The sequence below is a fragment of the Camelus ferus genome, chromosome 7 (genome assembly GCF_009834535.1).
Source record: "Camelus ferus isolate YT-003-E chromosome 7, BCGSAC_Cfer_1.0, whole genome shotgun sequence".
NCBI lineage: Eukaryota > Metazoa > Chordata > Mammalia > Artiodactyla > Camelidae > Camelus > Camelus ferus.
This window is the reverse complement of record NC_045702.1, coordinates 1,597,639-1,609,660: the sequence shown is the minus strand read 5'-3', so window position 1 is coordinate 1,609,660 and position 12,022 is coordinate 1,597,639. Positions and strand designations below refer to the sequence as shown.

General features: G+C 39.9%; 1 protein-coding gene across 3 annotated transcripts in view; it reads right to left on the bottom strand.

The window, feature by feature from the left end:
- The window catches only part of LMBR1 (limb development membrane protein 1), a 122,427-nt gene that overhangs the window by 106,952 nt on the left and 3,453 nt on the right, over nt 1-12,022 (bottom strand). The gene's annotated exons all lie outside the window — the stretch shown is intronic.

Sequence of the window (12,022 nt, the reverse complement as noted above, 5' to 3'; positions counted from 1 at the left end):
CGGCACTGAAAGCCCTGAGCCCAGGTGAGACGTCCATCCTCGGTAGTGGCAGAGCCAGAGAAGAGAAGCCTGAGAGCAGAGACCTGGGCTCTCAGACACTGAGAAGCCACGGCGACGGGAGTCAGCAGCAGCTGACTGAGAAGCAGTAGGCAAACAAGAGACCAGCGGGCTGAAAGCCAAGTGAAGACAGTCCACCCAGGAAAAGGGACTTGTCGACCGTGTCAAACGTGGTGGCAGGCCGAGCAAGATGAGGACTGAGAACTGACAGGCAGCTGGATTTAGCCACGCAGAGGTTGTCAGGACACGGACAAGAGCTGTTTCTCTGGAAGGGTGGAGGCAAAACCTTGACCGGAGAGGATGAAGAGAGGAGAAAAACTGCAGACAAAATGAAAGTAAACAGTTCTTTCCAGGAGTTTTATGATAAAGGGAAGCAAAGGACATGTGAAGGAGACTGTTGAGAGGTTTTTTTTTTTTTCTAAGATGAGAAGTTACACAGTTGCAGGAATAGCCCAGTATTTACTCACTCTTAGGAGAAAGAAAAGGGAGAACTGCTCAAGGGGCCACATATAAAAATGTATCCATAGTGAAAAGAAGGAGGAAGAGCAGGAGACAAGAGACCGCGGCTCCACTGCAGTGGGTGAGTAGATGGTGCCGGAAGCACAAAGACACTCTCTTTCCATGGCTTCTATTTTCTCAGTGACAGGGAAGCCAAGTTCATCAAATGAGTTACACGTGGAGGGTGAGGAGAGATGCCGGTAAGTCACACAGGAGAACAAAGGGAGCAGAGAAATGCAACAGAAGGGAGGCACGACGACGTGAGATGAACTGGCTTCCAGGCAAGCCCAGGCCAAGACTAAGCAGTGCAGGAGTGCTGACGGCACCGCACAACCCGAGCCCGGCTCTCAGACGCTGAAGTGGGTGCAGGCTGTCCCCAGGAGATACCCCAGGCCTGAGATTCTGACAGGTGCCCGGGGCCTCTGCAGCCTCTGCCTGCGGACCTCCACTTCCACCACCACCACTCACTCCGCCGACCGCCCGTCCGACTTCACGCCCACTGGCCAACTCGGAGCGCTCCGACAGTGGGCGGTGGTGGCCCAACAGCCAAGGTACACTTTCTCAATTTCACCTGACCTGTAAGCAGCAACTGGCATGCCAGCAATCTTCCTCCTGCTCTTACTGTTCTCCCAGGCTCCCTCACTAGCTTCCCTCTTCCTGCCAGCCTTTAAGTGTTATTTTTCACTATGATTTCTGAGCTGAGCAAGACATCTACTCTTATTCCACAAGCTCTTCAGAGGTAACCACATCTGTTCCCAGGGTTTTAAACACTAGCCCTCAGTGCTGGACCACTGCTTGAGAACCACTGGTCTAGGGTATTAACAGGAGTGAGTGAAATGATGGGCCATGAAACCTAAGTGGATTGGGAGAAGAGTGAACCCAACAACAAAGAAAGCTGGATTGTCAAGTATGTTTTTTCTCTCAGACAAGGCTGAATTTAAGACAAAATGTGTTAAGACAAATTGGGGCACTTTGTGAACAACGCTTTAACCCACAATGAGGAAATAAACTTCACGCACTAAAATACACACCACCAAAACACATTTTTTAAAATGGAATATGCAAGGAAAAATAAAACACTGCTTTACTTGAAAGATCTCAATTCACCATGAAAGAAAAAGTAAACCCAAACCAAATACATACTAATAAAGATGAATTTTTAAAAGTATCAGAGATGCTGTAGTAAATAAATGCATTATTATACTAACTGCTCTACATCCCTGTGTACCCCATATCCTGCCCCTTCACTGCCCCAGCCCCTCACAACCACTGAAATCTCTTTCTGTCTCTATGGATTTGTCTGTTCTGGATGTTTCACATACGCGAATCATTCAGTACGTGACTTTTTGTGTCTGGCTTCTTTGACTTAGCGTAGTATTTTCAAGGTTCATCCATGTTGCAGCATGCATCAATACATCATTCCTCCAGACTTTTTATAGTAAAAGAAACCCCTGTTTGATTAAAAACACATTGAATTTTTGTTGCTAGCAGCTACAAGCATTCCTTTCAGATGTATTTGCATATGTACACAAGGATGTATATATAAAGATGATCCTTGTTCCACTGTTTGTAATTGCAACAAAAAGAAAAGACAAAACTTCCAATGCTCTGTCTCCACAATTTGAATACAAAACACATGCTGGTATCTACTCTTTCAACAGTTACTAGCACTATCATAATAAACAGCCCGGTGTCTTTCAACTTGTGCTTCAGTAAAGATAAAACAATGTATTTCCTCACACACACACACAAAATAACATTTAGACCTTTAACAAGGGTTAAATATTCCATTTTTCAAGAGTATCACAGCAAATTTCTAGTTTATTAATGTCATGTACAGTATTATACTTTATTACTTATTCTTGAGATTTTTCAGATTCTATATATTCTTATAATGCAAGTCATCAGCACAAAGCTCATTAAATCCCTTCTGACACCTCCTGCAGAAAAACATAAAGGAAGGACAGCTTAATCTGAGAGCAGCCAGCCCCGGGACAAGCTGTCACTCACCCTCTGTCCTTCGGGCCCTTCAGCCCAATCACAACTGTTCCAGCCACACAGCCTCCCTCTTTCTGAAGCCCCACAGTACTCCTAGTTCACACATTGTCCACAGCAACTGATTTCTATTAAATGTTTCATGTAAATAAAACTTGTCTCCTAAGCCATGCATTGTATCTAGTATATTTTAGGGGTCAAGGTGCAAGCACAAATAGGAACTATCTGGTGTATCTCTTGCATCTTGCTGAGGGCCTAAATAATTTTAAAATAAACTGAGTAAGTCGCACTCCCTTCCCACTGCTGGTCCCTTAGCCTCAGTCAAGTATGATCAGGGCAAAGGGAGAACACGTTGAACTGGAAGAAAGGTGGAAGTTTAGACGACTCAGCCTTCCAATATGTGGCAGTGACTGTGAAGCAATGAGATGTCATCGGGGGTACAGTACGAAGATCCAACAAAGCAGCGGCGGCGGGAAATTCAGCTGCTTTACAACTATTTCTGTCAAGTCTACCCAGGCAACAAACACTTAAGTACTGACATCTTACTCATAATGAGTCTTTCTTCCACGAACATAAAAGATTTCCCCATTAATTTAGATCTTCTTTGATTTTTTTCATCAGAGTATGTACTTTCCCTCATACAGATCTGGAACATATTTTGTTAGCTTTACATCTAAGAACACTTGCGGCAGGGCAGGAGGCTGCTAATGGAAATGGTACTGTGCTTTTAATTTCAAGTTCCACTTTTTCATTGCTAGTACACAGGAGAGCAATTAACACTGCTGTTTACTAACTCTGTATCCCGAAACCTTGCTATAACCTCTAATTAGCCCCAGCAGTTTTTTGTTGTTACTGACTGGGATTTTCTACATAGATGATCATGTCATCTGAAAACAGAAAGTTTTATTTCTTTATTCCCAATCTATGTATCTATCATCTCCTTTTCTCTTCTTATTGCATTAGCTAGGACTTCCAGTAATGCTGAAAAGCAGTGGTGAGAGGGAACATCCTTGCCTCGTCCCTGATCTTAGCGGGAAAGCTTCCAGCTTCTCAACGTTAAGCGTGATGTTACCTATAGATATTCTGTGGATATTCTTTACCAAGTTGAGAAAGTCCCCCTCTACTTCTAGTTTACGGCGAGTTTTTATCATGAATGAGTGCTGAATTTTGTCGACTGCTTTGTCTGCATCTACCGGTAGGATCATAGGATGTTTCTTCTTTAGTCTGTTGATACGACAGATCACATTAAGTGATTTCTCTACAATTCTTTTTATACACTGCTGGATTCAGTTTGCTAGTATTTTCTTGTAGAGTTGTGCATCTGTGCTCATGAGAAATATCAGTTTGTAGTTTCCTTTATTGCACTGTCTTTGTCTGATTTTAGTATTAGAGTAATGCTGGCCTTGTAGAATGAGGTAGGAAGTATTCCCTCTGCTTCTATTTTCTGTAAGAGATTGCAGAGAATTGATATCACTTCTTCCGTAAATGTTTGGTAGAATTTGCCAACCTGGCACTGATTTTTGGAAGGTTAACTTCTGATTCAATTTCTTTAATAGATATAGACCTACTCAAATTATCTGTTTCTCCTTGTGTGAATTTTGGTAAATTGTTATCCTTGAAGGAATTTGTCCATTTCATCTAAGTTTTCAAATATGCAGGCATAGAGCTTGTTCATTATATTCCTTTACATCTTTTTAATGCCCACAGAAGCAGCAGTAATGACCTCTCTTTCATTTCCAATTTAGTAATTTGTGTTTTCCCTCTATTTTTCTTAGTCTAGCCAGAGGTTCGTCATTCTGATATTTTCAAAGGACAAACTTTTGATTTTGTGGATTTTAAAAATTTATTTCCTGTTTTCAGTTTCACTGATTTTTGCTCTATTTCTCATTATTTCTTCTCTTTTACTTACTTTGGAATTACTTTGCCCTTCTTTCTTTAGTTTAGTTTAGGTAGAGGCTTAGACTATTGATTACAGAACTTTCTTCTTTCCTAATGTATCCATTCAGTGCTACAAATTTCTCTCTAAGTACTGCTTTTGCAGCATCCCACCAAATTTTGATAAACTGTATTTTCATTTTCATTTAACTAAAAATACTTTTAAATTTCTCTTGAGACTTTTTCTCTGACCCATTTGTTATTCAGAAGTGTACTGTTTAATCTCCAAGTACTTTGGAGCTTCCCAGCTATACTGCTGTTATTAATTTGTAGTTTAACTCGACTGTGATCTGAGAGCAGACATTGGGTGATTTCTATTCTTTTAAGTTTGTTAAGGTGTGTTTCATGGCCCAGAACGTGGTCCATCTTGGTGAATGTTCCATGCAAGCTGGAAAAGAATGTACACTGTGCTGTTGTTGGATGAAGGAGCCTGTAAATGTCAATTAGATCCAGGGGACTGATGGTGTTACTCAGTTCAACTATACACCCTTACTAACTTTCTGCCTGCTGGATCTGTCAATTGCCGATAAAGGGTGTGTTGCAGTCTCCAGCTATATGAGTGGATTCATCCACTTAGCCTGGCAGTTTAATCAGTTTTTGCCTCATGTATTTTGCTGCTCTGTTGTTAGGTGCATACACACTGAGGACTGTTATGTCTTCTTGGATAGCTGACCCTTTATCTTTATGTATTGCTCCTTTTATCCCTGACAATCTTCCATGCTCTGAAATCCACCGTGCCTGAAGTTAACACAGCTATTCCAGTTCTCTCTTGATTAGTGTTAGCGTGGAATATCTTTTCTGTGCTCTTTTACTTTTAATCTATCTGCGTCTTTAAACTAAACTTCTCACAGACAACGTACAGTGGGGTTTTTTTAATCTACTCTGACAGTCTCTGTCCTTAATTGATTTATTTAGATCATTCAAATTTAAAGTGATCACTGATATTGTTTTAATATTTATCATAGTTTTAATTATTTTCTATTCACTGCCCTTCCTGTTTTTTGTCTTTTAGTCTTTTTCTGCCTTCTCTGGCTTTAATTGAGCATTTTATACGACTCTCTTTTCTCTCATCTCTTAGCATGTCAATTATACTTCTTTTTAAATATTTGTAGTGATTGCCCTAGAGTTTGTAATTCACATTTACACGAATCCAAGTCCACTGTCGAACACTATACTGCTTCATGGGTAGTGCAGGTACCTGACAACAAAGCTTTCCCAATCCCTCCCTCCTATGCCTTGTAACATCACTGTCATTCATTTCACTTATCCATAAGCTAATCACTGCATAAGGGGTGCTGTTACTTCCAATAAGCTATCATCTGTTAGATCAAGAATACAAGCTTTTATTTAACCCTCATTTATCCATCTCTAATACTCTTCCTTTCTTTACGTAAATCTGGGTTTCTCACCTAAAAAATTTTCCTTCTCTCTTAAGAACTTCTTTGTCTGAGAAAGTTTTTCTTTCTCCTTTATTTTTGAAGAATAATTTTGCTGGATATAGAATTCTGGGTTGGTGGATTTGGTTTTTTCTATTAACACTTTAAATATTTCACTCCTCCTCTCTTCTTGCTTGTGCGGTTTCTGAAGAGAAATCTGATATAATTCTTACTCTTGAGCTTCTATTTGTAAGGTGTTTTATTCCTCTGACTTTTTTCCTCTGTTCTCTTTCTTCCTAATTTCCTGTAGCTTGAATATGACATGCCTAGATGGAGTTTTTTGGGGCTTTTTTCTTTTAATCCCATGATTGGTGGTCTCTGAGCTTGTTGAATCTGTACTTTGGTGTCTACTAATTTTCGGAAAATTCTTAGTCTTATTGCTTCAAGTATTTCTCCTGTTCCTTTGTGTCTTTCTTCTCTTTCTGGTATTCCCAACACATGTAAGTGACATCTTTTGTAATCGTCCTACAGTTCATTCTTCATTTCTATTATAGTTTACTTGATTTCTGCCATTCCTTTTGAAAGATTTGGGGAAAAAAATCCATAGAATAAAGAAATAAGCTTTATATTCTAGTACCTTCAATGGCAATTTTTTCCTGTTTTTGAACAAATAACCCGTATTTTCATTTTGCACTGGGCCCCAAAAATTATATAGCCAGCAGTGGAACAAATTAGAAAACCACTGCATGGAACTTTCTGGAGAGCAAGTACAGAATATGAATATGAAGAAAAAAGTTCCTATCACCTTGCTCTTTTTAACATCTAGACATCCCTCAAGCTAACAAAGCTACATCAAGTGCTCCTGGTAACTAGAACTCTGAAACTAGCAACTAGTTCAAACATCATCTATCCTTGATCAAGCTAATCAAAGTCCACAGAAACAGCACATCCCACGTGATCAAGTGGCAAGCACTGCACCCAGCACCACTCTTAATTCAATTCTCACAACTTTGGGGAAAACTCTCATTTTTATAGATAAGAAAAGTAAGGTTCCAAGAGATTAAGCAACTCACCCACACCACACGCTAGTAAGCAGCAAAGATAAGGCTGAAACCCACCCTGCCCCAATCCAGAGCCAACGAAGCTGCCCCGCGTTCAGCAGGGAGGAACACAGGCTCCTGACAGAGAGTAAGGGTTAAAGCTGGGGGCTCTGGAAGAGTATTAGACGAGGGATAACAACATTTATAGGCCTCAATAATACATCTAATGTTAAAATATACAACATCAAGTAACTCAGATCAATTCCATAAAACCTGCAACCTCATGAATTAGCACGCTGGTGAAACAAACGCGTTTGCAGCACCAGATGCCCAGCTCCTTGTCAAATTCCTCACTTAGTTCTCGTGCTCCATGAAAGGTACAGACAGTAAATTTGAGAAGAGCTAAAATAATATTACATGAATGACTTTCTAAGGTCAAAAACTGTACTTTAAGAGATATGTGGAATGTTCCTGAATCCCAAGCCCCAGAGAAGATACCCATGTAAAAATTGTTATTAATTAAATATCAGAATAACTTTAAAAGTTCCTATCTAGAGAGTCTATGGCCTACACAACTGAAGCACTATGACTTTTATCATGAGTCCTGACACAGCTACACACACAAAAAAATTATATTGTATTCCCTCTGCAACTTCAGGTTCCTCTCAGGCAATTTCAAGTTTATCCAAATTTAGTGCTACAAGGCTTTTTAAGAGCCAAGAAATTATGGTATCCTCAAACTTCAAGTCACTCCTGGTGGATATGGGTCAGCAGTGGAAAGGCAGGTAAAGTGGGATGACAGAGAGGAATGACTTTTACAGTGACACCTTGGAAGGGAGATCTGAGTCTTGGAAGGCCCCTCATCACCAGTCTGTGAGGCCAGTAGGAAGACAGGTACTTAAAAGATAAAAAGTGCTTTAACAAGGAGTCACCGAGGGCAGAGCCAGGGTTCTACATCCTGTGACTGGGAGAGGTCACCCACAGCTTCCCCCACCTCTAGCACAGAAATTCTTCAGTGCCAGAAGAATGACAAGAGTTGGATCTTAGAGTTAAAAACTCCAAGTCAAAAATCAGAAAGGTACTAAACATCTGGATGGAGGAACAGACATAGAGAAATACTTCTCATGATATATATTATTCAAAACAATCAAACATGCATTTACAAGAATTCCACTGAAATTCTAGGGAAGGGGATCCTGAAAAGATTCTAACACACAAAGGATGATAGACAGTAACAGTGTAAAATTAGAATTTTTTTGTCTTTATTTGGTGTCCTTTCTGAATTGTTTTCAGTGTTAAAACATTTATAAGGACTTCTAAAAATAAATTCTGAACTTTATTCCCTCATGTCTGTTTTTTCCTATAATGTCTTAAGTTCCTTGAATTATCTTACTAGCAAGGTTTTCAGGAAATTGACTTGTACTGTTACATTTAGATATAATCTTCAAAGCACTAACATCATCATGAGTGAATACTAACAAAACCTACTACAGACACTGTGGAGAACACAACAAAAGCACATGGCTCTCAGAGATTTCATACTCTATCTCACTGCATAATTTTGGCCTGGAAACAAAAGGAAGACTAGCACTAACAATCACGTTGAAAGGATATGACATTCTTTGGATGCCTACATGTCTCAGGAAATATACTTTCAGCTGTCATTTAAAAAGGAAAGAATAGAGGGAGGAGGGTATAGCTCAAGTGGTAGAGCACATGCTTAGCATACACAAGGTTCTGGGTTTGAGCCCCAGTACATCCTCTAAAAATAAATAAACCTAATTACCTTCTCTCCCCCAAATAAAAAAAAATTAATAATATAATAATAGATAAAATATTTTTTAAATCTTTAAAAAAATAAAATAAAAAGGAAAGAATAGGGAAAAAGAACATCTCAAGTGTAATGAGGAATGCCTCAGTCTCCTTGAACCTCAAGAGAGGTGGGAGTTCTACAGAACTAGACAGGTGAGGATTACTCACAAGGAGAAACGTGTAGGCCAAACTGCTGTAATCACTCACCACAAACTAAGTGACTTAACACTAATTTATTACCTCACAGTACTGAACACGGGTTTCACTGGCCTAAAAGCACTGGTGTCAGCAGGGCTAGTCACTCCTGGAGACTCCACGGGAAAACCCATTTCCTTGACGTTTCCAGACTTTGGAGGCCACCACATTCCTTGGCTTGTGGCCCTTCCACCATCTTCAGAGAGCATCACTCCAACCTCTGGTTGCCCTCACATCTCTGACTCTACCCGTCCCCTCTTCCTCTTATAAGGACCCTGGTGATTACACTGCACTCACCAAGATAATCCAGGATAATCTTCCCCTTAACATAATCACATCTGTGAAGTACCTTCTGCCATCTAAGAGAACATTTTCATAGGCTCCAGGGATTACCAGGTGGACATCTTTATGGGCCACTGTACCGCCTACCAGGGGACATTGATTTAACCCAGTTTAGCAAAATCAAACACAAGGAATCCTCTATACTTCTATCCCATTCCTCGTTGCTCACCTATACTATAAAATCACCTCAATATCTGTTGGCTATTGGATTTGTATCTACTACACCATCCACTCTTAAGATTTTACAAACACAATGAGCAAGGGAAAAGCCGCCCCCGCATCTGGGAGCTGGCCTTGGTGTCGTTTACAGCGGCTAGCAACTCACAGCTAGGCCTCAGTGATTCCCCCGATGAAAATAAAACACTTCAGGGAACATTAACATCCGAGAAGGCCACTCTGTGACTATAATGGTAAAGGATAAATAAGACAATTCTGTAATCATGCCTGAACAAAGACAAAAAACATGAACACTGTCTGAATCATTAAAAACGACCAAACATTTCCCCACTCTGGCTAACATGAACGACTTGCATCTCTACCAATTACAGTTTTTGCCTCCCTCCAATCTTTTTTTTTTCTAGGTAAGATTTATGAAGATATTCAATCGTAGAATAATCTCTGCTTCCTAACAGCATCCAATACAGATCAAAGCCACACTTCCATAAACTCCTCCCAAATCACCTAACACAAGCCCAAATCCTATTTTACCAGGTTCTGTTCTAATACTCTCTTATGGAAATGCCCCACAGCTCCCCATGGTATGCATTTACCCCTCACTGCGACATGCAATAACATGCAGTAAACCTGACTTGTCCAACTACAGGTGTGTTCCCAGTGGTCTTTGGCTGAAGAACAATGACAAAGGTCAGAAAAGACTGCGGACCCCCAGACAATTGCATTCCAAATTTATGTACCAGATTGGTGATCTGCTCCATCTTCTGCCCAACCCCTACTCTCAAGAAAAAAGGGCTAAAGTTTTCACCTCCAAAAGGAGGAGTAAGCCACAGAGGTGAGGCCAAGACCCTGGAGGGAAAGGCAGGTAAACTCTCCAGGGAAGCAGCAGGTGGGGGATGATTCTTGGCATCTGCACTTCTTCCTCACTCCTGTTTAGCCAAAAGGGAGCCAAATAAATGGCAGGGTCCTAAAACCTCTAGTGTTGTAAAAGTCCCAGTCAGCCCTACAACTGTCCCCCAAAATATTACAGCCAAGTAAGGGAGCTTTGTCTACAGCTAGGATAAGGAAGAATTTAGATCGTGCAGCCAGACCCCAAAGCTCCCTGCCAGCTAGCTTCATAGGCTCTCCTAGGTCCTTTCATCAGCCTTACAATAAGCCAACTCCTGCATTTTATGTAACTGACCCAGCTGGATCCCACTGAACCCTGTCACAGTGGAGGTTTAAACCCTGTAGGACTGTAAATATAGTTCAGGCTATGGAATGAGCTTGCCTGGACTCAAACTTTGGCTCTATCGCACACTATACCACCTCTGCCAGGTACTGTGAAATACCTACTCCACAGGTTGCTGAGAGACTCAAATAACATCACCTGGTAAATAGTCAATAAATGTTTTTTATTATTAACTCAGTGAAGGGATTATGGAGATTTTTTAGTACACACATGTATCAATCGGTGATCATTTTAAAGTAATAACTATGTTTGTGAAAGTGGCACCAATGTAAGAAAACTATTTCGAAGATACCATGTAAATAAATGCATCCAAAGAACAGATGTATTGAAAGATGAGTGTTGCTGTGCAACTACGGCAGCATAAAGAACAGGTACCTATCAATTACTGTCAGTGTTTAGTTCTCCTGATGGGGATTAGTAAGCTAAAGTCAATGTTTTAAAAGCCTGTGTGATGGTTTATGGGTGCATATTATTTAAAAACAGGTTAATCAAAAGCAGGTGACAGACAAACAAATGAAAAGTTTGTGTATGAACCACGGATTAAAATCAATCCAATTCTGTGCATGTGAAGTCCAAAAGGAAAAGGAAAACAAGACCACAAAAGGAAGAAAGGAAATGGATCATTACCACCTGTTAGTAGTAGCTAAATGTGATTATTATAGTAACTGACAAGAGAACTGAGGTATTCATAATATTAAAGACAAAGTAAGATTATCACACGAGCATTTGAAAGTTAAACACTATACCATATATAAAAATTAACTCAAAATGCATCAAAGATCTCATAAATGTAAGTTACAACTATACAACTCTTAGAAGAAAACATAAGGGAAAATCTTCATAACATTGGATTTGGTGACAATTTCTTGCCAAAACACCAAAAACACAGGCAACAGTGACAAAAAAAAAAAATCAATAAATTGGTGGGCTTCATCAAAATTTAAAATTTTAGTGCACCAAAGGACACTATAAATAAAGTAAAAAGGCAACTCACAGAATGGAAAAAAAATATTTTCAAATCACAAAGGGATTAATATCCAGAATACATAATGAACTAAAACTCAACAACGAAACAACTCAATTGAAAAATGGGCAAAAGACTTAGACGTTTCTCCAAAGAAAATATACAAATGTCTAAAAGCACATGAAACAATGCTCAACATCACTAATCATCAGGGAAACACAAATCAAAACCACAATGAGATACCACTGCACACCCATCAGGACAACTATTATTTTTAAAAAACAGAAAACAACACGTGTTGGAGAGGATATGGAGAAACTGAAACCCTAGCACATGACTGTTGGGAATATAAAATGGTCCAGCCACTGTGGAAAACAGTATGGTGACGCCTCAAAAAATTAAA